The sequence below is a fragment of the Pinus tabuliformis genome, chromosome 7 (assembly GCF_031772625.1).
Source record: "Pinus tabuliformis cultivar Carrire ecotype Pingquan chromosome 7, CPIR1, whole genome shotgun sequence".
Lineage (NCBI taxonomy): Eukaryota > Viridiplantae > Streptophyta > Pinopsida > Pinales > Pinaceae > Pinus > Pinus tabuliformis.
Genome location: NC_142293.1, coordinates 141,894,963 through 141,919,782, shown reverse-complemented (window position 1 = coordinate 141,919,782; position 24,820 = coordinate 141,894,963). Strand labels below are relative to the sequence as shown.

The 24,820-nt window shown below is 51.3% G+C and overlaps 12 non-coding genes and 5 pseudogenes across 12 annotated transcripts; all 17 read left to right on the top strand.

Annotated features, from left to right (window-relative positions):
• The first annotated feature begins 291 nt into the window (after positions 1-291).
• LOC149246192 (5S ribosomal RNA) lies at positions 292-410 on the top strand. The gene has a single exon (XR_016267326.1). It is a non-coding gene; the product is annotated as a 5S ribosomal RNA (ribosomal RNA).
• A 609-nt stretch (positions 411-1,019) lies between these two features.
• LOC149246191 (5S ribosomal RNA) lies at positions 1,020-1,138 on the top strand. Its single transcript, XR_016267325.1, has one exon. It is a non-coding gene; the product is annotated as a 5S ribosomal RNA (ribosomal RNA).
• A 609-nt stretch (positions 1,139-1,747) lies between these two features.
• On the top strand, positions 1,748-1,866 carry LOC149246190 (5S ribosomal RNA). Its single transcript, XR_016267324.1, has one exon. It is a non-coding gene; the product is annotated as a 5S ribosomal RNA (ribosomal RNA).
• Positions 1,867-2,475: 609 nt separating this feature from the next.
• LOC149246189 (5S ribosomal RNA) lies at positions 2,476-2,594 on the top strand. Its single transcript, XR_016267323.1, has one exon. It is a non-coding gene; the product is annotated as a 5S ribosomal RNA (ribosomal RNA).
• A 602-nt stretch (positions 2,595-3,196) lies between these two features.
• Positions 3,197-3,315, top strand: LOC149246188 (5S ribosomal RNA). The gene has a single exon (XR_016267322.1). It is a non-coding gene; the product is annotated as a 5S ribosomal RNA (ribosomal RNA).
• A 604-nt stretch (positions 3,316-3,919) lies between these two features.
• On the top strand, positions 3,920-4,038 carry LOC149246187 (5S ribosomal RNA). Its single transcript, XR_016267320.1, has one exon. It is a non-coding gene; the product is annotated as a 5S ribosomal RNA (ribosomal RNA).
• A 601-nt stretch (positions 4,039-4,639) lies between these two features.
• On the top strand, positions 4,640-4,758 carry LOC149246186 (5S ribosomal RNA). Its single transcript, XR_016267319.1, has one exon. It is a non-coding gene; the product is annotated as a 5S ribosomal RNA (ribosomal RNA).
• A 602-nt stretch (positions 4,759-5,360) lies between these two features.
• LOC149246185 (5S ribosomal RNA) lies at positions 5,361-5,479 on the top strand. Its single transcript, XR_016267318.1, has one exon. It is a non-coding gene; the product is annotated as a 5S ribosomal RNA (ribosomal RNA).
• A 602-nt stretch (positions 5,480-6,081) lies between these two features.
• Positions 6,082-6,200, top strand: LOC149246184 (5S ribosomal RNA). Its single transcript, XR_016267317.1, has one exon. It is a non-coding gene; the product is annotated as a 5S ribosomal RNA (ribosomal RNA).
• A 602-nt stretch (positions 6,201-6,802) lies between these two features.
• LOC149246183 (5S ribosomal RNA) lies at positions 6,803-6,921 on the top strand. Its single transcript, XR_016267316.1, has one exon. It is a non-coding gene; the product is annotated as a 5S ribosomal RNA (ribosomal RNA).
• A 602-nt stretch (positions 6,922-7,523) lies between these two features.
• LOC149246182 (5S ribosomal RNA) lies at positions 7,524-7,642 on the top strand. The gene has a single exon (XR_016267452.1). It is a non-coding gene; the product is annotated as a 5S ribosomal RNA (ribosomal RNA).
• Positions 7,643-8,244: 602 nt separating this feature from the next.
• LOC149246181 (5S ribosomal RNA) lies at positions 8,245-8,363 on the top strand (annotated as a pseudogene).
• A 602-nt stretch (positions 8,364-8,965) lies between these two features.
• On the top strand, positions 8,966-9,084 carry LOC149246180 (5S ribosomal RNA). Its single transcript, XR_016267525.1, has one exon. It is a non-coding gene; the product is annotated as a 5S ribosomal RNA (ribosomal RNA).
• Positions 9,085-9,685: 601 nt separating this feature from the next.
• Positions 9,686-9,804, top strand: LOC149246179 (5S ribosomal RNA; annotated as a pseudogene).
• Positions 9,805-10,416: 612 nt separating this feature from the next.
• LOC149246178 (5S ribosomal RNA) lies at positions 10,417-10,534 on the top strand (annotated as a pseudogene).
• A 733-nt stretch (positions 10,535-11,267) lies between these two features.
• LOC149246177 (5S ribosomal RNA) lies at positions 11,268-11,386 on the top strand (annotated as a pseudogene).
• Positions 11,387-11,991: 605 nt separating this feature from the next.
• LOC149246176 (5S ribosomal RNA) lies at positions 11,992-12,110 on the top strand (annotated as a pseudogene).
• The last annotated feature ends 12,710 nt before the right edge of the window (positions 12,111-24,820 follow it).

Genomic DNA, 24,820 nt, shown 5'->3' with positions numbered 1-24,820 from the left:
TGTGCTTTTGTAGGAATTCGAATTCCGGAAGAACCGTGGAGGGTTCACGGAAAGGCCGCGCGAGCTCCACGCAGCGTCGTCGGTGGTCGCGGAACTTACGCCTTTTCCTTCTCTCTCTTCTTTTCATTTTCGCTCGTCCGTTCTTCCGCTGGCTCCCCGCGGGGCGGGAGGCGCCGCCAAGTCGGGGGAGAGGGCGAGCCCCTGCGCCGAACCGTTTCGGATCGAGGGCCGTGGATGGGGCCCGTGGCTCGGCGGTGTCCCTTGAAGAGGGGGAGGGGGCGAGATCTTTGCGGGTGCGATCATACCAGCGTTAATGCACCGGATCCCATCAGAACTCCGCAGTTAAGCGCGCTTGGGCTAGAGTAGTACTGGGATGGGTGACCTCCCGGGAAGTCCTAGTGTTGCACCCTCCCCCCTCTTTTTTGTGCGGCGTTTTGCGACGTGGGGCTACTTATATAGTGATTTTATAATGGAATCCCGCGAACGAAGAGATCGCTGGAGCATTAAGGGGGCGGGGGGAGCGTAGCCGAGGGAAACGGCGACTCGCTTTAAGACTGCGCCGAGGGAAATTCGAGAACAGGTTCTTTTCCCTGGTCGGAAGTCACGGGCGGGATCACAGTGCAACGGAGGCGACGTATTGCGGCAGTGGGCGATGAATCTAGGAGTCACCGTTCGCATCACCGCTGCGAATATGGCACGAGGAGAGTGGGTAAGAGGTGTAGATCGTATGTGCTTTTGTAGGAATTCGAATTCCGGAAGAACCGTGGAGGGTTCACGGAAAGGCCGCGCGAGCTCCACGCAGCGTCGTCGGTGGTCGCGGAACTTACGCCTTTTCCTTCTCTCTCTTCTTTTCATTTTCGCTCGTCCGTTCTTCCGCTGGCTCCCCGCGGGGCGGGAGGCGCCGCCAAGTCGGGGGAGAGGGCGAGCCCCTGCGCCGAACCGTTTCGGATCGAGGGCCGTGGATGGGGCCCGTGGCTCGGCGGTGTCCCTTGAAGAGGGGGAGGGGGCGAGATCTTTGCGGGTGCGATCATACCAGCGTTAATGCACCGGATCCCATCAGAACTCCGCAGTTAAGCGCGCTTGGGCTAGAGTAGTACTGGGATGGGTGACCTCCCGGGAAGTCCTAGTGTTGCACCCTCCCCCCTCTTTTTTGTGCGGCGTTTTGCGACGTGGGGCTACTTATATAGTGATTTTATAATGGAATCCCGCGAACGAAGAGATCGCTGGAGCATTAAGGGGGCGGGGGGAGCGTAGCCGAGGGAAACGGCGACTCGCTTTAAGACTGCGCCGAGGGAAATTCGAGAACAGGTTCTTTTCCCTGGTCGGAAGTCACGGGCGGGATCACAGTGCAACGGAGGCGACGTATTGCGGCAGTGGGCGATGAATCTAGGAGTCACCGTTCGCATCACCGCTGCGAATATGGCACGAGGAGAGTGGGTAAGAGGTGTAGATCGTATGTGCTTTTGTAGGAATTCGAATTCCGGAAGAACCGTGGAGGGTTCACGGAAAGGCCGCGCGAGCTCCACGCAGCGTCGTCGGTGGTCGCGGAACTTACGCCTTTTCCTTCTCTCTCTTCTTTTCATTTTCGCTCGTCCGTTCTTCCGCTGGCTCCCCGCGGGGCGGGAGGCGCCGCCAAGTCGGGGGAGAGGGCGAGCCCCTGCGCCGAACCGTTTCGGATCGAGGGCCGTGGATGGGGCCCGTGGCTCGGCGGTGTCCCTTGAAGAGGGGGAGGGGGCGAGATCTTTGCGGGTGCGATCATACCAGCGTTAATGCACCGGATCCCATCAGAACTCCGCAGTTAAGCGCGCTTGGGCTAGAGTAGTACTGGGATGGGTGACCTCCCGGGAAGTCCTAGTGTTGCACCCTCCCCCCTCTTTTTTGTGCGGCGTTTTGCGACGTGGGGCTACTTATATAGTGATTTTATAATGGAATCCCGCGAACGAAGAGATCGCTGGAGCATTAAGGGGGCGGGGGGAGCGTAGCCGAGGGAAACGGCGACTCGCTTTAAGACTGCGCCGAGGGAAATTCGAGAACAGGTTCTTTTCCCTGGTCGGAAGTCACGGGCGGGATCACAGTGCAACGGAGGCGACGTATTGCGGCAGTGGGCGATGAATCTAGGAGTCACCGTTCGCATCACCGCTGCGAATATGGCACGAGGAGAGTGGGTAAGAGGTGTAGATCGTATGTGCTTTTGTAGGAATTCGAATTCCGGAAGAACCGTGGAGGGTTCACGGAAAGGCCGCGCGAGCTCCACGCAGCGTCGTCGGTGGTCGCGGAACTTACGCCTTTTCCTTCTCTCTCTTCTTTTCATTTTCGCTCGTCCGTTCTTCCGCTGGCTCCCCGCGGGGCGGGAGGCGCCGCCAAGTCGGGGGAGAGGGCGAGCCCCTGCGCCGAACCGTTTCGGATCGAGGGCCGTGGATGGGGCCCGTGGCTCGGCGGTGTCCCTTGAAGAGGGGGAGGGGGCGAGATCTTTGCGGGTGCGATCATACCAGCGTTAATGCACCGGATCCCATCAGAACTCCGCAGTTAAGCGCGCTTGGGCTAGAGTAGTACTGGGATGGGTGACCTCCCGGGAAGTCCTAGTGTTGCACCCTCCCCCCTCTTTTTTGTGCGGCGTTTTGCGACGTGGGGCTACTTATATAGTGATTTTATAATGGAATCCCGCGAACGAAGAGATCGCTGGAGCATTAAGGGGGCGGGGGGAGCGTAGCCGAGGGAAACGGCGACTCGCTTTAAGACTGCGCCGAGGGAAATTCGAGAACAGGTTCTTTTCCCTGGTCGGAAGTCACGGGCGGGATCACAGTGCAACGGAGGCGACGTATTGCGGCAGTGGGCGATGAATCTAGGAGTCACCGTTCGCATCACCGCTGCGAATATGGCACGAGGAGAGTGGGTAAGAGGTGTAAATCATATGTACTTTTGTAGGAACTCGAATTTCGGAGGAACCGTTCACGGAAAGGCAGCGCGAGCTCCACGCAGCGTCGTCGGTGGCCGCGGAACTTACGCCTTTTCCTTCTCTCTCTTCTTTTCATTTTCGCTCGTCCGTTCTTCCGCTGGCTCCCCGCGGGGCGGGAGGCGCCGCCAAGTCGGGGGAGAGGGCGAGCCCCTGCGCCGAACCGTTTCGGATCGAGGGCCGTGGATGGGGCCCGTGGCTCGGCGGTGTCCCTTGAAGAGGGGGAGGGGGCGAGATCTTTGCGGGTGCGATCATACCAGCGTTAATGCACCGGATCCCATCAGAACTCCGCAGTTAAGCGCGCTTGGGCTAGAGTAGTACTGGGATGGGTGACCTCCCGGGAAGTCCTAGTGTTGCACCCTCCCCCCTCTTTTTTGTGCGGCGTTTTGCGACGTGGGGCTACTTATATAGTGATTTTATAACGGAATCTCGCGAACGAAGAGATCGCTCGAGCATTAAGGAGGGGGGCCTAACTGAGGGAAACGGCGACTCGCTTTAAGACTGCGCCGAGGGAAATTCGAGAACAGGTTCTTTTCCCTGGTCGGAAGTCACGGGCGGGATCACAGTGCAACGGAGGCGACGTATTGCGGCAGTGGGCGATGAATCTAGGAGTCACCGTTCGCATCACCGCTGCGAATATGGCACGAGGAGAGTGGGTAAGAGGTGTAGATCGTATGTGCTTTTGTAGGAATTCGAATTCCGGAAGAACCGTGGAGGGTTCACGGAAAGGCCGCGCGAGCTCCACGCAGCGTCGTCGGTGGTCGCGGAACTTACGCCTTTTCCTTCTCTCTCTTCTTTTCATTTTCGCTCGTCCGTTCTTCCGCTGGCTCCCCGCGGGGCGGGAGGCGCCGCCAAGTCGGGGGAGAGGGCGAGCCCCTGCGCCGAACCGTTTCGGATCGAGGGCCGTGGATGGGGCCCGTGGCTCGGCGGTGTCCCTTGAAGAGGGGGAGGGGGCGAGATCTTTGCGGGTGCGATCATACCAGCGTTAATGCACCGGATCCCATCAGAACTCCGCAGTTAAGCGCGCTTGGGCTAGAGTAGTACTGGGATGGGTGACCTCCCGGGAAGTCCTAGTGTTGCACCCTCCCCCCTCTTTTTTGTGCGGCGTTTTGCGACGTGGGGCTACTTATATAGTGATTTTATAATGGAATCCCGCGAACGAAGAGATCGCTGGAGCATTAAGGGGGCGGGGGGAGCGTAGCCGAGGGAAACGGCGACTCGCTTTAAGACTGCGCCGAGGGAAATTCGAGAACAGGTTCTTTTCCCTGGTCGGAAGTCACGGGCGGGATCACAGTGCAACGGAGGCGACGTATTGCGGCAGTGGGCGATGAATCTAGGAGTCACCGTTCGCATCACCGCTGCGAATATGGCACGAGGAGAGTGGGTAAGAGGTGTAGATCGTATGTATGTGCTTTTGTAGGAATTCGAATTCCGGAAGAACCGTGGAAAGGCCGCGCGAGCTCCACGCAGCGTCGTCGGTGGTCGCGGAACTTACGCCTTTCCTTCTCTCTCTTCTTTTCATTTTCGCTCGTCCGTTCTTCCGCTGGCTCCCCGCGGGGCGGGAGGCGCCGCCAAGTCGGGGGAGAGGGCGAGCCCCTGCGCCGAACCGTTTCGGATCGAGGGCCGTGGATGGGGCCCGTGGCTCGGCGGTGTCCCTTGAAGAGGGGGAGGGGGCGAGATCTTTGCGGGTGCGATCATACCAGCGTTAATGCACCGGATCCCATCAGAACTCCGCAGTTAAGCGCGCTTGGGCTAGAGTAGTACTGGGATGGGTGACCTCCCGGGAAGTCCTAGTGTTGCACCCTCCCCCCTCTTTTTTGTGCGGCGTTTTGCGACGTGGGGCTACTTATACAGTGATTTTGTAATGGAATCCCGCGAACGAAGAGATCGCTGGAGCATTAAGGGGGCGGGGGGAGCGTAGCCGAGGGAAACGGCGACTCGCTTTAAGACTGCGCCGAGGGAAATTCGAGAACAGGTTCTTTTCCCTGGTCGGAAGTCACGGGCGGGATCACAGTGCAACGGAGGCGACGTATTGCGGCAGTGGGCGATGAATCTAGGAGTCACCGTTCGCATCACCGCTGCGAATATGGCACGAGGAGAGTGGGTAAGAGGTGTAGATCGTATGTATGTGCTTTTGTAGGAATTCGAATTCCGGAAGAACCATGGAAAGGCCGCGCGAGCTCCACGCAGCGTCGTCGGTGGTCGCGGAACTTACGCCTTTTCCTTCTCTCTCTTCTTTTCATTTTCGCTCGTCCGTTCTTCCGCTGGCTCCCCGCGGGGCGGGAGGCGCCGCCAAGTCGGGGGAGAGGGCGAGCCCCTGCGCCGAACCGTTTCGGATCGAGGGCCGTGGATGGGGCCCGTGGCTCGGCGGTGTCCCTTGAAGAGGGGGAGGGGGCGAGATCTTTGCGGGTGCGATCATACCAGCGTTAATGCACCGGATCCCATCAGAACTCCGCAGTTAAGCGCGCTTGGGCTAGAGTAGTACTGGGATGGGTGACCTCCCGGGAAGTCCTAGTGTTGCACCCTCCCCCCTCTTTTTTGTGCGGCGTTTTGCGACGTGGGGCTACTTATACAGTGATTTTGTAATGGAATCCCGCGAACGAAGAGATCGCTGGAGCATTAAGGGGGCGGGGGGAGCGTAGCCGAGGGAAACGGCGACTCGCTTTAAGACTGCGCCGAGGGAAATTCGAGAACAGGTTCTTTTCCCTGGTCGGAAGTCACGGGCGGGATCACAGTGCAACGGAGGCGACGTATTGCGGCAGTGGGCGATGAATCTAGGAGTCACCGTTCGCATCACCGCTGCGAATATGGCACGAGGAGAGTGGGTAAGAGGTGTAGATCGTATGTATGTGCTTTTGTAGGAATTCGAATTCCGGAAGAACCGTGGAAAGGCCGCGCGAGCTCCACGCAGCGTCGTCGGTGGTCGCGGAACTTACGCCTTTTCCTTCTCTCTCTTCTTTTCATTTTCGCTCGTCCGTTCTTCCGCTGGCTCCCCGCGGGGCGGGAGGCGCCGCCAAGTCGGGGGAGAGGGCGAGCCCCTGCGCCGAACCGTTTCGGATCGAGGGCCGTGGATGGGGCCCGTGGCTCGGCGGTGTCCCTTGAAGAGGGGGAGGGGGCGAGATCTTTGCGGGTGCGATCATACCAGCGTTAATGCACCGGATCCCATCAGAACTCCGCAGTTAAGCGCGCTTGGGCTAGAGTAGTACTGGGATGGGTGACCTCCCGGGAAGTCCTAGTGTTGCACCCTCCCCCCTCTTTTTTGTGCGGCGTTTTGCGACGTGGGGCTACTTATACAGTGATTTTGTAATGGAATCCCGCGAACGAAGAGATCGCTGGAGCATTAAGGGGGCGGGGGGAGCGTAGCCGAGGGAAACGGCGACTCGCTTTAAGACTGCGCCGAGGGAAATTCGAGAACAGGTTCTTTTCCCTGGTCGGAAGTCACGGGCGGGATCACAGTGCAACGGAGGCGACGTATTGCGGCAGTGGGCGATGAATCTAGGAGTCACCGTTCGCATCACCGCTGCGAATATGGCACGAGGAGAGTGGGTAAGAGGTGTAGATCGTATGTATGTGCTTTTGTAGGAATTCGAATTCCGGAAGAACCGTGGAAAGGCCGCGCGAGCTCCACGCAGCGTCGTCGTTGGTCGCGGAACTTACGCCTTTTCCTTCTCTCTCTTCTTTTCATTTTCGCTCGTCCGTTCTTCCGCTGGCTCCCCGCGGGGCGGGAGGCGCCGCCAAGTCGGGGGAGAGGGCGAGCCCCTGCGCCGAACCGTTTCGGATCGAGGGCCGTGGATGGGGCCCGTGGCTCGGCGGTGTCCCTTGAAGAGGGGGAGGGGGCGAGATCTTTGCGGGTGCGATCATACCAGCGTTAATGCACCGGATCCCATCAGAACTCCGCAGTTAAGCGCGCTTGGGCTAGAGTAGTACTGGGATGGGTGACCTCCCGGGAAGTCCTAGTGTTGCACCCTCCCCCCTCTTTTTTGTGCGGCGTTTTGCGACGTGGGGCTACTTATACAGTGATTTTGTAATGGAATCCCGCGAACGAAGAGATCGCTGGAGCATTAAGGGGGCGGGGGGAGCGTAGCCGAGGGAAACGGCGACTCGCTTTAAGACTGCGCCGAGGGAAATTCGAGAACAGGTTCTTTTCCCTGGTCGGAAGTCACGGGCGGGATCACAGTGCAACGGAGGCGACGTATTGCGGCAGTGGGCGATGAATCTAGGAGTCACCGTTCGCATCACCGCTGCGAATATGGCACGAGGAGAGTGGGTAAGAGGTGTAGATCGTATGTATGTGCTTTTGTAAGAATTCGAATTCCGGAAGAACCGTGGAAAGGCCGCGCGAGCTCCACGCAGCGTCGTCGGTGGTCGCGGAACTTACGCCTTTTCCTTCTCTCTCTTCTTTTCATTTTCGCTCGTCCGTTCTTCCGCTGGCTCCCCGCAGGGCGGGAGGCGCCGCCAAGTCGGGGGAGAGGGCGAGCCCCTGCGCCGAACCGTTTCGGATCGAGGGCCGTGGATGGGGCCCGTGGCTCGGCGGTGTCCCTTGAAGAGGGGGAGGGGGCGAGATCTTTGCGGGTGCGATCATACCAGCGTTAATGCACCGGATCCCATCAGAACTCCGCAGTTGAGCGCGCTTGGGCTAGAGTAGTACTGGGATGGGTGACCTCCCGGGAAGTCCTAGTGTTGCACCCTCCCCCCTCTTTTTTGTGCGGCGTTTTGCGACGTGGGGCTACTTATACAGTGATTTTATAATGGAATCCCGCGAACGAAGAGATCGCTGGAGCATTAAGGGGGCGGGGGGAGCGTAGCCGAGGGAAACGGCGACTCGCTTTAAGACTGCGCCGAGGGAAATTCGAGAACAGGTTCTTTTCCCTGGTCGGAAGTCACGGGCTTGATCACAGTGCAACGGAGGCGACGTATTGCGGCAGTGGGCGATGAATCTAGGAGTCACCGTTCGCATCACCGCTGCGAATATGGCACGAGGAGAGTGGGTAAGAGGTGTAGATCGTATGTATGTGCTTTTGTAGGAATTCGAATTCCGGAAGAACCGTGGAAAGGTCGCGCGAGCTCCACGCAGCGTCGTCGGTGTTCGCGGAACTTACGCCTTTTCCTTCTCTCTCTTCTTTTCATTTTCGCTCGTCCGTTTTTCCGCTGGCTCCTCGCGGGGCTGGAGGCGCCGCCAAGTCGGGGGAGAGGGCGAGCCCCTGCGCCGAACCGTTTCGGATCGAGGGCCGTGGATGGGGCCCGTTGCTCGGCGGTGTCCCTTGAAGAGGGGGAGGGGGCGAGATCTTTGCGGGTGCGATCGTACCAGCGTTAATGCACCGGATCCCATCAAGACTCCGCAGTTAAGCGCGCTTGGGCTAGAGTAGTACTGGGATGGGTGACCTCCCGGGAAGTCCTAGTGTTGCACCCTCCCCCCTCTTTTTTGTGCGGCGTTTTGCGACGTGGGGCTACTTATACAGTGATTTTATAATGGAATCCCGCGAACGAAGAGATCGCTGGAGCATTAAGGGGGCGGGGGGAGCGTAGCCGAGGGAATCGGCGACTCGCTTTAAGACTGCGCCGAGGAAAATTCGAGAACAGGTTCTTTTACCTGGTCGGAAGTCACGGGCGGGATCACAGTGCAACGGAGGCGACGTATTGCGGCAGTGGGCGAGGAATCTAGGAGTCACCGTTCGCATCACCGCTGCGAATATGGCACGAGGAGAGTGGGTAAGAGGTGTAGATCGTATGTATGTGCTTTTGTAGGAATTCGAATCCCGGAAGAACCGTGGAAAGGCCGCGCGAGCTCCACGCAGCGTCGTCGGTGGTCGCAGAACTTACGCCTTTTCCTTCTCTCTCTTCTTTTCATTTTCGCTCGTCCGTTCTTCCGCTGGCTCCCCGCGGGGCGGGAGGCGCCGCCTAGTCGGGGGAGAGGGCGAGCCCCTGCGCCGAACCGTTTCGGATCGAGGGCCGTGGATGGGGCCCGTGGCTCGGCGGTGTCCCTTGAAGAGGGGGAGGGGGGGAGATCTTTGCGGGTGCGATCATACCAGCGTTAATGCATCGGATCCCATCAGAACTCCGCAGTTGAGCGCGCTTGGGCTAGAGTAGTACTGGGATGGGAGACCTCCCGGGAAGTCCTAGTGTTGCACCCTCCCCCCTCTTTTTTGTGCGGCGTTTCGCGACGTGGGGCTACTTATACAGTGATTTTATAATGGAATCCCGCGAACGAAGAGATCGCTGGAGCATTAAGGGGGCGGGGGGAGCGTAGCCGAGGGAAACGGCGACTCGCTTTAAGACTGCGCCGAGGGAAATTCGAGAACAGGTTCTTTTCCCTGGTCGGAAGTCACGGGCTTGATCACAGTGCAATGGAGGCGACGTATTGCGGCAGTGGGCGATGAATCTAGGAGTCACCGTTCGCATCACCGCTGCGAATATGGCACGAGGAGAGTGGGTAAGAGGTGTAGATCGTATGTATGTGCTTTTGTAGGAATTCGAATCCCGGAAGAACCGTGGAAAGGCCGCGCGAGCTCCATGCAGCATCGTCGGTGGTCGCGGAACTTACGCCTTTTCCTTCTCTCTCTTCTTTTCATTTTCGCTCGTCCGTTCTTCCGCTGGCTCCCCGCGGGGCGGGGGCGCCGCCAAGTCGAGGGAGAGGGCGAGCCCCTGCACCGAACCGTTTCGGATCGAGGGCCGTGGATGGGTCCCGTGGCTCGGTGGTGTCCCTTGAAGAGGGGGAGGGGACGAGATCTTTGCGGGTGCGATCATACCAGCGTTAATGCATCGGATCCCATCAGAACTCCGCAGTTCAGCGCGCTTGGGCTAAAGTAGGACTGGGATGGGTGACCTCCCCGGAAGTCCTAGTGTTGCACCCTCCCCCCTCTTTTTTGTGCGGCGTTTTGCGACGTGGGGCTACTTATACAGTGATTTTATAATGGAATCCCGCGAACGAAGAGATCGCTGGAGCATTAAGGGGGCGGGGGGAGCGTAGCCGAGGGAAACAACGACTCGCTTTAAGACTGCGCCGAGGGAAATTTGAGAACAGGTCCTTTTCCCTGGTCGGAAGTCACGGGCGGGATCACAGTGCAACGGAGGCGACGTATTGCGGCAGTGGGCGATGAATCTAGGAGTCACCGTTCGCATCACCGCTGCGAATATGGCACGAGGAGAGTGGGTAAGAGGTGTAGATCGTATGTATGTGCTTTTGTAGGAATTCGAATTCCAGAAGAACCGTGGAGGGTTCACGAAAAGGCCGCGCGAGCTCCATGCAGTGTCGTCGGTGGTCGCGGAACTTACGCCTTTTCCTTCTCTCTCTTCTTTTCATTTTCGCTCGTCTGTTCTTCCGCTCGCTCCCCGCGGGGCGGGAGGCGCCGCCAAGTCGTGGGAGAGGGCGAGCCCCTGTGCCGAACCGTTTCGGATCGAGGGCCGTGGATGGGGCCCGTGGCTCGGCGGTGTCCCTTGAAGAGGGGGAGGGGCGAGATCTTTGCGGGTGTGATCATACCAGCGTTAATGCACGGATCCCATCAGAACTCCGCAGTTGAGCGCGCTTGGGCTAGAGTAGTACTGGGATGGGTGACCTCCCGGGAAGTCCTAGTGTTGCACCCTCCCCCCTCTTTTTTGTGCGGCGTTTTGCAATGTGGGGCTACTTATATAGTGATTTTATAATGGAATCCCGCGAACGAAGAGATCGCAGGAGCATTAAGGGGGCGGGGGGAGCATATCCAAGGGAAACGGCGACTCGCTTTAAGACTGCGCCAAGGGAAATTCGAGAACAGGTTCTTTTCCCTGGTCGGAAGTCACGGGCGGGATCACAGTGCAACGGAGGCGACGTATTGCGGCAGTGGGCGATGAATCTAGGAGTCACCGTTCGCATCACCGATGCGAATATGGCACGAGGAGAGTGGGTAAGAGGTGTAGATCGTATGTGCTTTTGTATGAATTCGAATTTTGGAAGAACCGTGGAGGGTTCATGGAAAGGCCGCGCGAGCTCCACGCAGCGTCGTCGGTGGTCGCGGAACTTACGCCTTTTCCTTCTCTCTCTTCTTTTCATTCTCGCTCGTCCGTTCTTCCGCTGGCTCCCCGCGGGGCGGGAGGCGCCGCCAAGTCGGGGAAGAGGGCGAGCCCCTGCGCCGAACCGTTTCGGATCGAGGGCCGTGGATGGGGCCGGTGGCTCGGCGGTGTCCCTTGAAGAGGGGGAGGGGGCGAGATCTTTGCGGGTGCGATCATACCATCGTTAATGCACCGTATCCCATCAGAACTCTATTGCGGCAGAGGGCCGTGGATGGGGCTCGTGGCTCGGCGGTGTCCCTTGAAGAGGGGGAGGGGGCGAGATCTTTGCGGGTGCGATCATACCAGCGTTAATGCACCGTATCCCATCAGAACTCCGCAGTTGAGCGCTCTTGGGCTAGAGTAGTACTGGGATGGGTGACCTCCCGGGAAGTCCTAGTGTTGCACCCTCCCCCCTCTTTTTTGTGCGGTGTTTTGCGACGTGGGGCTACGTATATAGTGATTTTATAATGGAATCCCACGAACGAAGAGATTGCTGGAGCATTAAGGGGGCAGGGGGAGCGTAGCCGAGGGAAACGGCGACTCGCTTTAATACTGCTCCGAGGGAAATTCGAGAACAGGTTCTTTTCCCTGGTCGGAAGTCACTGGCGGGATGACAGTGCAACAAAGGCGATATATTGCGGCAGTGGTCGATGAATCTAGGACCGTTCGCATCACCGTTGCGAATATGACACGAGGAGAGTGGGTAAGAGGTGTAGATCGTATGTGCTTTTGTAGGAATTCGAATTTTGGAAGAACCGTGGAGGGTTCACGGAAAGGTCGCGCGAGCTCCACGCAGCGTCGTCGGTGGTCGCGGAACTTACGCCTTTTCCTTCTCTCTCTTCTTTTCATTTTCGCTCGTCCGTTCTTCCGCTGGCACCCCACGGGGCAGGAGGCGCCGCCAAGTCGGGGAAGAGGGCGAGCCCCTGCGCCGAACCGTTTCGGATCGAGGGCCGTGGATGGGGCCCGTGGCTCGGCGGTGTCCCTTGAAGAGGGGGAGGGGGCGAGATCTTTGCGGGTGCGATCATACCAGCGTTAATGCACCATATCCCATCAGAACTCCGCAGTTGAGCACGCTTGGGCTAGAGTAGTACTGGGATGGGTGACCTCCCGGGAAGTCCCAGTGTTGCACCCTCCCCCCTCTTTTATAATGGAATCCCGCGAACGAAGAGATCGTTGGAGCATTAAGGGGGCGGGGGGAGCGTAGCTGAGGGAAACGACGACTCGCTTTAAGACTGCTCCGAGGGAAATTCGAGAACAGGTTCTTTTCCCTGGTCGGAAGTCACGGGCGGGATCACAGTGCAACGGAGGCGAGGTATTGCGGCAATGGGCGATGAATCTAGGACCCTTCGCATCACCGCTGCAAATATGACACGAGGAGAGTGGGTAACAGGTGTAGATCGTATGTGCTTTTGTTGGAATTCGAATTTTGGAAGAACTGTGGAGGGTTCACGGAAAGGCCGCGCGAGCTCCACGCAGCGTCGTCGATGGTCGCGGAACTTACGCCTTTTCCTTCTCTCTACTCATTTCATTTTCGCTCGTTCGTTCTTCCGCTGGCTCCCCGCGGGGCGGGAGGCGCCGCCAAGTCAGGGAAGAGGGCGAGCCCCTGCGCCGAACCGTTTCGGATCGAGGGCCGTGGATGGGGCCTATGTTTCGGTTGTGTCCCTTGAAGAGGGGGAGGGGGCGAGATCTTTGCGGGTGCGATCATACCAGCGTTAATGCGCGCTTGGGCTAGAGTAGTACTAGGATGGGTGACCTCCCGGGAAGTCCTTGTGTTGCACACTCCCCCTCTTTTTTGTGCAGCGTTTTGCGACGTGGGGCTACTTATATAGTGATTTTATAATGGAATCCCGCGAACGAAGAGATCGCTGGAGCATTAAGGGGGCGGTGGGAGCGTAGCTGAGGGAAACGGCGACTCGCTTTAAGACTGCTCTGAGGGAAATTCGAGAACAGGTTCTTTTCCCTGGTCGGAAGTCACGGGCGGGATCACAGTGTAACGGAGGCGACGTATTGCAGCAGTGGGCGGTGAATCTAGGACCGTTCGCATCACCGCTGCGAATATGGCACGAGGAGAGTGGGTAAGAGGTGTAGATTGTATGTGCTTTTGTAGGAATTCGAATTTTCGAAGAACCGTGGAGGTTTCACGGAAAGGCCGCGCGAGCTCCATGTCGCGTCGTCGGTGGTCGCGGAACTTACGCCTTTTCCTTCTCTCTCTTCTTTTCATTTTTGCTCGTCCGTTCTTCCGCTGGCTCCCCACGGGGCGGGAGGTGCCGCCAAGTCGGGGAAGAGGGCGAGCCCCTGCGCCGAACCGTTTCGGATCGAGGGCCGTGGATGGGGCCCGTGGCTCGGCGGTGTCCCTTGAAGAGGGGGAGGGGGCGAGATCTTTGCGGTTGCAATCATACCATCGTTAATGCACCGGATCCCATCAGAAATCCGCAGTTGAGCGCGCTTGGGCTAGAGTAGTACTAGGATGGGTGATGTCACGCCCCTACACCTGCGGTAGTCTTCCAACCGCTTGTAGTGAGGTGCGGCACCACCGAACGCTTTCTTTTTAACAATACTAACATTCGTGGACTACGCCTACTCCAACATTAACATACTTAGTTTGTGTTTCGCAACCAAGTAAAAGCATTATCCTTTATACTTTAATGAAGCCCATACTCATTCATTATCCATATGTGATTAACCGAGAACATCAATAATTGCAAACAAGTATAAAGGGAGAGGCAACTCCCTGTTGGAGAGGTAAATCCCCTCTACGGATAGAGGCGATCCCTACTAGCCCAGAATGGGACTAGCAACAATCAATCAATGCTACTGTGCAAGTTCCTAATTGCAATTAAAAGAGAGGCAATGAACACCTACTTGGATTCCAACGCTGTTGTTTGATGAAGAGATGCCGCTCTCGCTCCTTCGCTCCGGCCGGTCACAATCTTCCACGATCTTCGTGAATAGATACCTGCACACACGAAGAGAAAGACAAACACAAGCGTGAAATCTAATAAAAGCAATTATACATCAGTCAGAAAGGATGTAATTCACATTAACCATTGCAAAGACAAACGAGAATGGAACCATAACAGTAGTCATCTATTATTAAATCAATAACAGAGAAAGGTACAACCAAAGTTCTGACGCTGAGTCCTTCTCTTGAGGGTCCAGCCAGCAAGTCTCTTAAGCATTCACCCTTGGAGGTAGATTCTCCCAACACAAAAGCTCTCTCTCACACAAGCAATACTCACAACCTTCCTTAAGCTTTCTCTAGCAAAACCACACTTGTCACACCCACTACCTACTAGCAGCAGTAATCCAAGCACTATGAATTCCACACTATCCAAACTAGCTGCTCATGGTAATGGTGGAGGTTTAAATAGGAGAAGGAGTCTCCTTGAATGGTGGGAGGACAAGCTTATCTTCAAGGAAGGTGGTTCCAAATGACGAACAGACATGCCATAGAAGGGAGGGCGATACTCACAAGGCCAACAACCAAGTCTGGAACCATCTGGAAGGCTGGCTGTTGGAACAAATTCGCCCAAACTGGATCAGCGTGGGTGTAACACTGAACTAACGCGCTGACAGCGCATCACAGTAACAGAGAAGGCTGTGTCAACGCGGCTTAATACTTTCATAGGATGCGCTGGCGCATAAAATTCGACCAGCGCGGGAAACCCGTGTGCTTCCGTGCTGGCAGTGCATCAGTTACACTATCAGCCGCCTGTCAGCGCGGTTATTTTAAAAAAAGACGCGCTGATGCAATAAACTTTGGCAAAGTGGGTCATTTGGCCAGTTTAGAGAGCATGAGCATGGTGTTTTTGATTTCATGATACAGTAGGGAGACTGACAGGGAGACAGTGACAAATTACTACGTAACAGATGCCCCTAAAGCATGAAGCCCGAGAGAGTGGGAGGGGTGAAATGCTTTACAAAACTGCCGAACTGGAACACCACCAGGAAGGACCTGCATGAATGTACAACTGATATCTCGATCACATGTAGTCCAGGCATGGGCGCAGCCATCCAAAAGACATACGAAGAAGGTCTGTGGTATGGACGCAACCACCCAGCTGAAGAGACCATAAATATGAGAGGGTATGGTTGCAGCTGTTGTAGGGAAAAGTATCCGATTCGGATGACCCTATCCCACTCTAAGGGTGATAGTACCTCAACAACAACTGTAAATAAAACTACTTAAGGTTTACTTCTTTATGAAAGCAAGAGAGAATGAAGAAATGCACTAACCGTTGCCTTGCGCTTAATATTTGCTCCAATCTCTTCTCTTCGCTGCTTGCTCCTAACTCTTTGCTCTTTTGCTGGCCCAACTACAATGAGATCCTGCAAAATAACAAAGAAGGAAACTACAAGAAGCATGCAATCATAACTGATTCAAGGATTAGCATAAATCAAATATACAATTATCACAATACATCATTGAAACAAGTGCATATAGAAGAACCTCAATAGCTTTTATTAATGGAAGAAGTAAAGTTCTGAGAGTGTTACAACCATTGAAGGCCCCAATCCAGCAATACCTCCCAGCAGAAAGAATTTCTCCTCTTCACCTTCTTCAAGCAATCACCCAATAGTTCTATAGTGAAACCAACAGCATATCATTACTTTGCACAAAATTCCAGCCTCCTGAGCTCATAGGAGAGAGCTCAATATATAGATGAATTGAGAAAGGATGAGTCAGCTTGCAACTGATGTGTAGCTGCCTTGTGTCCTCTCTCTCTTCAGTTGATCTTCAGTTCTTGAGTCCACTTGGAGAACCTTGCTTCCACTTGGAGAAACAGAGCCTCTGACTCATCACAAGGCGAAATCCCTGATCCAAGTGTCATTTTTGGAAGATTCCAGAGAAATGACTCAGTGTGCCACTTGTCCCATCTCGCTCAGCGCAGGTGGTCTTTGTTCTACCTGCTTTGCAACGCAGGTACACCATGGAGGAGTTGAGTTTCAGCGCAGAAGCCTAGTGGAGCACCTGCTTTGATTTCAGGATTGCTTGTTTTTGAGTGTTTTCAGGTGGAGAACTGATCTGAGAGCTGTTGGTTTGCTGATCTTGTTCCTCTAGGGGTAGGAACATCATGTTTAGGGACTTTGGATCCCTTGGATTATTGACAATTCATGCCTGATGCTGCAAGGCACAAAATTGTCTATAACAGATGCCCCCTAAAGTATGAGGTCGTTTATCGGGTGAAATGCTTTATTAGGAGGATCCGAAGTTCATTCAATCTCCTGAGAAGTGTCCTGTAATAAGATACAATACAATACATTATTTTTCATACTTTTTCATGATCTAGCTGAGGCGGGCATTCCCATGCTCAGCTTTATAAATTCATTTTGGTACATAGCACAGACGATCGTCTGATGATAGACTGATAATTCTCTACTGAAATTATCATCCTTTGAGAAGGATGATCATCTGCTGCAATGATGTACATATCAAATGTCTTTATATCCTGAATATATATCGCAGCCCGGACGGATGAAACTAGATCCGGGGTCTTTAATCTCTTCCGATCTTCACTCGATGTACAAGTCGATCCATGTGAGAATTTCTTGAAGTCGAACATGGAAAGACATCGCTTGATTACCGGTCAATGATGTAAACCGTTAACAAGCGCGAGAGGAATCACCGATAAGGATGATGACCCTCAAGGTACGGCAGTACAATTCACATGGTGGGAATAAAGGACTTGGCGTCGACCACCATGCAAAATCTTCTGATCGAAGGTCATTGATGTATACCTGTCGCCGAAAGTGAGAAACTTTCCATTGAGGCATGCAAGCTTCAAAGTACTGAAGGGGGTGTTCCTAGATCAACTCCTTGGATAATGAGCTGATGTTGACAATGAGCGATCCGTCAAAGGAGGGCCTTAATGAATCCCACATCAGTGACACGGAACGGAGCTAGTGATTGTGATGAGGTGAAAACAAACTGTGATGTATGATTCAGGGTGGCGGTCATGAAATGGATGAAGGACAATGTATGGCAGTGGATGGGACATGGTTGACTCTTTGCAGAACAACATCTCTTGAACATATAACGACACTGATGTGATGGATTGGTAGCATTACCCCAAATGTGGATGGTGTGGCGAGGACCATGGTGATGAGACCGGTGAATGAAACAACCCAACCCGATGTGATACGAAGGACAAAGTGTCATGTTCAAGAGCGACTTGCTACCATTAAAGCTGTGAGGTTCTCCCAATTTTTCCCCAGTCATTGCTGACCAGTACCTCTTTATTTTTATCAAGCTTGAGGAGGATAACATATGCTTGTTCTATAACCTGCCCTTCGGGCAAGCCCATCGCTATGTTTTAACGAGCCTAGCGATAGGGAAACTCGTTCTCGTCTAAAGACAAGTTTGTCGCTATTTAATGAATTTAACGAGTCTAACGACAAGGATAACTCGGTCCTTTTCATTTTTAGAGAGTCTGAAAAGGTACATAAAGTCAACTCCAGAATTCCTTTTTCGTCATCTAATCCCTTAAGTCCGAAAAAGTATAAAACAATACAGAAGGGATGAATTTTCGATTGCTTTAACGAGCCAAACAAAACAAGCGCTCGATCTTTTTGTGCAATAATCCCTCGGGTCCAAAAAGATTAAAATCTAGAGGAGGGATAGCTCTTCCGGTCGTTTAACGAGCTGGAAGGCCAAAACTCGACAAACTTTTCATATTTTACGAGTCAGGAGAAAAGAGCTCAAAGAAGACTCGTCTTTTGAGGAACGAGTGATAAACAGGGATAGCAGCAAATTCCAGGTACAGGTTGGAATTTTCCAATCACGGCAGTGTCACAAGGATGGCTAAGTGAAATCACTCTTCGCAGCTGTTCCTCAAAATGGGTAAACAAACATATGGAGATGAACGATTGGCCAAATGAACGGATGGAGGTGAGACTGCAAGAACACGACCAAGGGCTTTAATATGGCTGTCAAAGGTTACATTTACCAAGGTTATTTACCGGTTCATTTTTTCTGGGTGAGCTTGAACTCTAGGGGAAGATTGCTCACAACTTATGTTTATTTTTTAACGAGCATGAACTATGTGCTAAAACTGCTCGGATCTTGCGTTTATTTTTTAACGAGCATGAACTGTGTGCTAAAACTGCTCGAATCTTGCGTTTATTTTTTAACGAGCATGAACATTGCTAAAACTGCTCGATTATACCAGTCTTAATACAAGGAACGCCTCAGGTGAGGTAGTCATATTTAAGGAGCTATACCTCACTAGTTACTCCAATTTGGCAAGTTTTAACTTTTGCCCCACATCCTTTCTTTATGCAAGCTGGAAACGGCTAATCCTACGAGTTTAACGGGTTAGACCTACAGGTTTAAAGGGAGGACCTAAAAATTTAAAAAATAAATAGTCGTCCCATGCTTGCACTCCAAAAGGTTCGCATGCCCCCAGGTATAAAGTATAATTTCAAGGCTACCCCTCCTCTGTCCCACCTCTGTTTTTCTACTTGTCGTCTTGCTATATTTTTAACGATACTTGTCTTTTCGTTATTTTTCGGTGCCGACGGTACTTGTCTTCCCATCAGTTCACTTTTTTATTTTTGCAAGATCGCAACAGATAAAACATTGGCGTTACGGAGGGAGGTTTGCCTCTTACTTATTATCCGAAAAATGGTTTTGTTCGCTGCCGCAAACTAAACTATTTTTTTCCGGCGATGTCTATTACTAGGTTACTGAAGATGGTGACCACTTGTTGCAGCAATTTCATCTCTTTCTTTGGAGGCTGCCCCTACTTATCCTTCAAAACATATGTTTTAATGGGTGAGGCTTGCCTTCAAAGATGGTGGCTACTTGCCGCCACAAATGGATCTCCTCCCTCGGCATCCTACTTACCTAGACAAGGGGAGCGAGAAGCTGATTATCTCACTCACATAACTTTGACAAAAGAATTTTATCCTAGAACAACCCTCTCTTCCATGCCGGACGGGGTACGGACTAGTCATATTCTTCTGCGGAAATTAACTTTATACCCAAGGTTTTCTCTGCCCAAGGCAGGCCAGGGTGCATGCCCCCTGGGTCCCAGTTCTTTCTTCCGAATCACTCGCATTCATCGGGAAGTAGAACCGGGGGTGGAGGCATTCCTTGAGTGAATAAACCGTTAAGGGATGGTATTTGACTATTTGCGATGCGTGATCCTGGAAATGAAAGTTGGTCTACGAGCTTGACCATTCTTCCTTCGTGCGGAAAACACATAACTCTGAAGAGTGAGGACACTATCGCCTCCATGCAATATATATAGTCTCGTCCAAGGAGTAAGTTATACACCAAGGGTCCCTGGACGACCATGACATTCATATGAACTGTCTTCCCCTTCAATGTAACGGGAATATTGGGGAGAATCCCTAACGGGCGACTGGTTCCTTTATCAAAACCTGATAGATTTCTCATCTCAGGTAAAAGCGCCAGGGAACCCAGTGCTTTCCAAGCAATAGAGGAAAGGATACTCACAGATGCCCCTTCATCAATGATAGTTCCAGCCATCACCACTCTGTAGATTTGGACGATGATTCTGAATGGGATACTGGCTGGTAACCGGGGTCTGCCTAGTTGATTCCAATCAAAGGACACAACCAGGTTGCTTGGTGGTGGGACCGAATACACGGCCGGATACGACCCTGACGATGTTCCTTCCTGCGATAAAGGAATGGGCGCGTTGCCCTGATGCTCATCAGAGTCTGTGTTGATGAAAAGAATCTGGATGGTGTCATCCTTGTTCTCTTCAGTGAGGGTGTCATTTGAAGATGAATCTTCAACGACGGTGTCATTTGAGGATGAAACCTCTGAAGGAAGAACCGGGTCAACTGCCGTTTCGACCTTTAGAATTTCGTCTGATCTGGATTCAGTAGGTTCATTCTCAATGACCGACACTTCAGCTGACCACTTGATCGAGCCAGCTGGATTTTCAACTATCGAGGGACTTGGCACGAGTTTTTGGTATCCAGGAGGAAGTCGTAACGGTGAAACCGGACGATCTTCCAAAACTCTCTTCGCCTCATCTAAGAATGGACAACGGTGGATGGCGTGATCGCCTTCACACAGTCTGCAGGGTGATCTTGGTCTCCCTTTTTGTCCTTCACTCTCGCTAGTTGACGGAATGCAATCAACATGTCTATCAGAGGTTGATGCTACCGGATTGTGCAACCTGGGGGACCAGTCCCTTAGTATCCGGGGAATACAAGGACAGTCACGGTGGAAGTGGGTCCCTTTGCAAATGACACATGGCGATTTAGGCCCGGTCGGTGCAGTGTGTGGATTTTTGTCAGATGTCTTTTGCTTGCCCCAGTCGCCTTCGCCTTAGATTCCTTCTGCTTCTTTTCTTTCTTCTTCTTCTCCTTCTTCTCCATGGGAGGCTGACTTTTGTTGGCTCTACCTTGCGAAGATGAAGGATCAGAGGAAGAAGTGGAAGAAGTGGAAGGCTGGTGGGTAGCTCTAGACTGGTCTGACTGTTGATTCGACTGCTCGGGATTAGTGGTGATCTGAACTACATTAGTTGAAAAGAGCCATACAGGTAGGCCAATTGTCAATCCTGGAAGTGACAATGTGGCCATATGAGGCGCACCAACATCTCCCCAAGAGGAGAAGGGATTGGGACTTCCACCAAGGTGACTTCCTTGGTTGGTGGGCTCCATACTTTTCAACTGAAAGATCAACGTGGGAATAACAGGTGATTATGTTCCGATTAAAATAAATTTTATTAACGACGCTTTAGACACAACTTTGCTTTTTCATGTTTTAAGAGTCGAGAAAAAGCTAAAGATGACTCTAGTCTCCTTCGATGTTTTAACGAGCCCGAAGTGACAAATGCTCGGATGGACTTTTTCAGTTATAGAGTTTGAAAAAGGCCAAAAGAAACTTCTCTGGAGTTCTAGGCAGAGGGTGTGCCAAACTTTTCGCGAAACCACAGAATACGTTTTACGGTACGGGTGGTCGATCTTCGTGAATGCTGTGTTCACTGCATCGCGATCAGTAGGGCGGCCGACACGGCTTCCTATGGATAAAGGCTTTGTTCCTATAGGGGTCTCCCAATATATACGCGACGGTACGTGGGAGCACAAGTCCGTATTAGTGCCACCGACTCTCAGGAGGAATCACCCACCTTCGTAGAGATCGACAGTCACTATGTTTAACGACGCCGGAACATGTCTCTACCTAGACCTCTATGTGTTTGCGTTATGTTACAAAGCATTGTTATGTAAATTGAATTTATTTTAATGTTGATCTTGTTTAGCAGTTTGCCTTTAAGGATCACCACGAGATGTATGTAACAAATTCCTGAATGCAGTCTAAGATGAGAAGCAAACTTTTCAATCTTTCAACTTTGAAAATCTTAACTACTGAGGGAAAAGAAAGACAAATCTTTTCACACAGATCATAGAGCACACACTAATGCAATTTTTCCTAAATCAGTATGCAAACAGTCAAATGCAAAATGCACAATGCATGTATTTTCTTTTCCCTTTCTTAATGTTGATGTATTACAAAAAGAAAGTTGTTATATAACTTTGATTTCGATTTCAAGCGAAAGTAAACAAGCTAGTCCAAAATCAAAAGACACCTTAAGATTTACTCGTTTAAACACTGGAAATGCATGAAATCAAACCATAATGACGAAAGTAAAAAGACTAATCAGCTATGGACAGCAAACAAGCTAACTCTTTAGACCAGCAAAATGCCTAACACAGGTTCAGATCTAAGAGGCCAAAGCAAGACTAGTTCACTTTCGTTATGGGAAATTGTAAATGATGTAAGAAATACAAAAGAACAAGTACAATTTCGTTATATAACAGAGGCGGAATGATGGCAAGTAAGGTTGGTTTCAGAACAGGTACAAGACTGGTAACTGGCTGCAAAATCTATAGTGAAAACAGGCAAGAAAAAGGGAGGAAACCCCAAATGCACAAGGCAAAATTGGGCCAACGCAGGTGCTGCACAGCCAGTCTGGCTCTCAGCGCAGGTAGCCCCTTCGGGACCTGCGTTGCAAAGCAGGTAGCCTGTGTACTACCTACTTTGGAAAACGAAAGTTACGTTTCCTCAGTTTCCGGGTCACAATTTTCTCAAAAATTCACAGTTTTTGCTCAAATCAGAAGCTATCAGTCAAGCACACACTAAGGGATGACAAGGAAGATGAAAAGCTATCACTAAGAGCTTACAAGGATCCTTGTAGATCAGCTCTTCAAATCATGAACATGCTCAGAAATGAGCTAGAGTAGCTGCCCTCTACTTCGCTTTTGATATAGTCAAAAGCTTTTCAATTTGGTACTCTTTTGTTCAGGAAATGAATAGCAAAATACTACAAACAATCAAACAGATACAATTCCCCAGTGGAGTCGCCAGTTTGTTGTAGGGAAAAGTATCCGATTCGGATGACCCTATCCCACTCTAAGGGTGATAGTACCTCAGCAACAACTGTAAATAAAACTACTTAAGGTTTACTTCTTTATGAAAGCAAGAGAGAATGAAGAAATGCATTAACCGTTGCCTTGCGCTTAATATTTGCTCCAATCTCTTCTCTTCGCTGCTTGCTCCTAACTCTTTGCTCTTTTGCTGGCCCAACTACAATGAGATCCTGCAAAATAACAAAGAAGGAAACTACAAGAAGCATGCAATCATAACTGATTCAAGGATTAGCATAAATCAAATATACAATTATCACAATACATCATTGAAACAAGTGCATATAGAATAACCTCAATAGCTTTTATTAATGGAAGAAGTAAAGTTCTGAGAGTGTTACAACCATTGAAGGCCCCAATCCAGCAATACCTCCCAGCAGAAAGAATTTCTCCTCTTCACCTTCTTCAAGCAATCACCCAATAGTTCTATAGTGAAACCAACAGCATATCATTACTTTGCACAAAATTCCAGCCTCCTGAGCTCATAGGAGAGAGCTCAATATATAGATGAATTGAGAAAGGATGAGTCAGCTTGCAACTGATGTGTAGCTGCCTTGTGTCCTCTCTCTCTTCAGTTGATCTTCAGTTCTTGAGTCCACTTGGAGAACCTTGCTTCCACTTGGAGAAACAGAGCCTCTGACTCATCACAAGGCGAAATCCCTGATCCAAGTGTCATTTTTGGAAGATTCTGTTATCACTGAAAATGATGTTGTCAAAATTTTTCTAGATTAGCTTAAAGATCGAGCAGTTTCGCAGCGCCTGAATTCTTTTAGCAGTTTCGCAGCGTCATCTGTTTTAGTGATTTCGTAGCGAAAACACTGATCTTGTATTGGCTGCGCTACTAAATTGGGAATTTGTCTGAAATCATTGCCATTTTCACCCAGTTGTCATGTTTATTAAAATCTATTGGGTTATGCATGAGTGCAGGCTTGAAGTAAACAGACATTCCGGTGATGTTCTTAACTATAGGCAGGATACATATGGTTCTTTTACTGGGCTATTTCTCCCAGCCTGTTGCAGATGGTCTTGACCCAAGATTACTTGTGATCCCTGGAGTAAAGGCAGTTAGCGAAACAAGGAACACCTTTACAAGCACACATGAGCAATCACCAAACAAAGTAATGCAAACTGTTGTGAATCTATGAAGTATTTCAAAGAACAGTCAAAAACCTGCAATCTCAATTGTTGAGGCATATAAATTAGTCACGAGACATGTGAAGCATGAAGGGCCTATAAGGTAGTTTGCTGTCCATAGGAGCTGGAGTATTGGCTCGAGTGCTTACAGATGGGAAGCTCGCATTCAGTGTCTCAAAAAATGGTTGCCATAATGTTTGCGCGGGGGACTGTCCACTTCTTAGAGAATTGAAGGTTTTAATGGAACATGCTCAAAGTGGAAGAGAGAATTGTTTTCCCTGCTCTGGAAAGGGCCGAGAGAGGTATTACTAAAGTTGTAAATGATGAACAATTCCTCACTCCGCAGGCGCAATTCAAGTAACTCAAAGCATTATATATCTATCTGCAATGACTCAGCAAGTTTGGCATGAAACTAAGGGAAGGATTATGCACCCTTAAATACAGCGCAAACAATGTTTACATTATAAACCAGAAACCAGAGTTATGAAGGGGTTTATATTGAGGTTCTGCTCTTAGATGGAAACATTGATCCTTTTGAGTTGATATCTTCTCTCCAGGAAAATGATCAAAATGCGTATCAATTCTGTTTTCAGCTTCCCAAATTATCGGCTTTTATTGGAAGCACGCCAGAGAAGCTATTTTATAGGAATGATAACCTTGTTTCAAGTAAAGCAGTTGCTGGAACCCGCGCTCGAGGACATAATAGCATGGAGGATTTACAGATTGGACTATTGATTTCTTTGTGCACCTGTAACAAAAAGGTTAAATCAATATGCTAAATATGTAATACAAAAGTCAGAAGCATAGCAATTTGGGTAGCCTGTAATGTAAACCGCTCTACATAATAGGTGGTCGATTCCCTAAATGTCAGTTGAATACCAGAGAGTTGTTGATGGATTGAGGTCGATTTGATTACTCTGTGTTTACTGTCGGTTGTTGGTATAATCGTTGTGGACCTGTGGTTGTTATATGCATTGAATGGAGCATATCATGGTACCGGTGAATGAGGGAGGTCGAGAGCGCCTGATGAATTAATGTGTTGTTGTGTATGAAGGAATGCAATCCGACGTAGTGGCAGATTGTTTGTTGAGCGATGACGTGTTTATCTTGTTGATTGCATGGGCAAAATGATAATCCAAGGGTCCTAATTGTGGAATGAAATTATTATATTGATCTGGTCATGAAATCAAATTGATGCAGATGCTCCCGCGTGTTGATCTGGACCAGGATGTGGGAATAAACAAATGTTCATTGATCTGGGTCATGCTTTGAAGGTTTAATCATTGTTTATTGTCAGGTGTG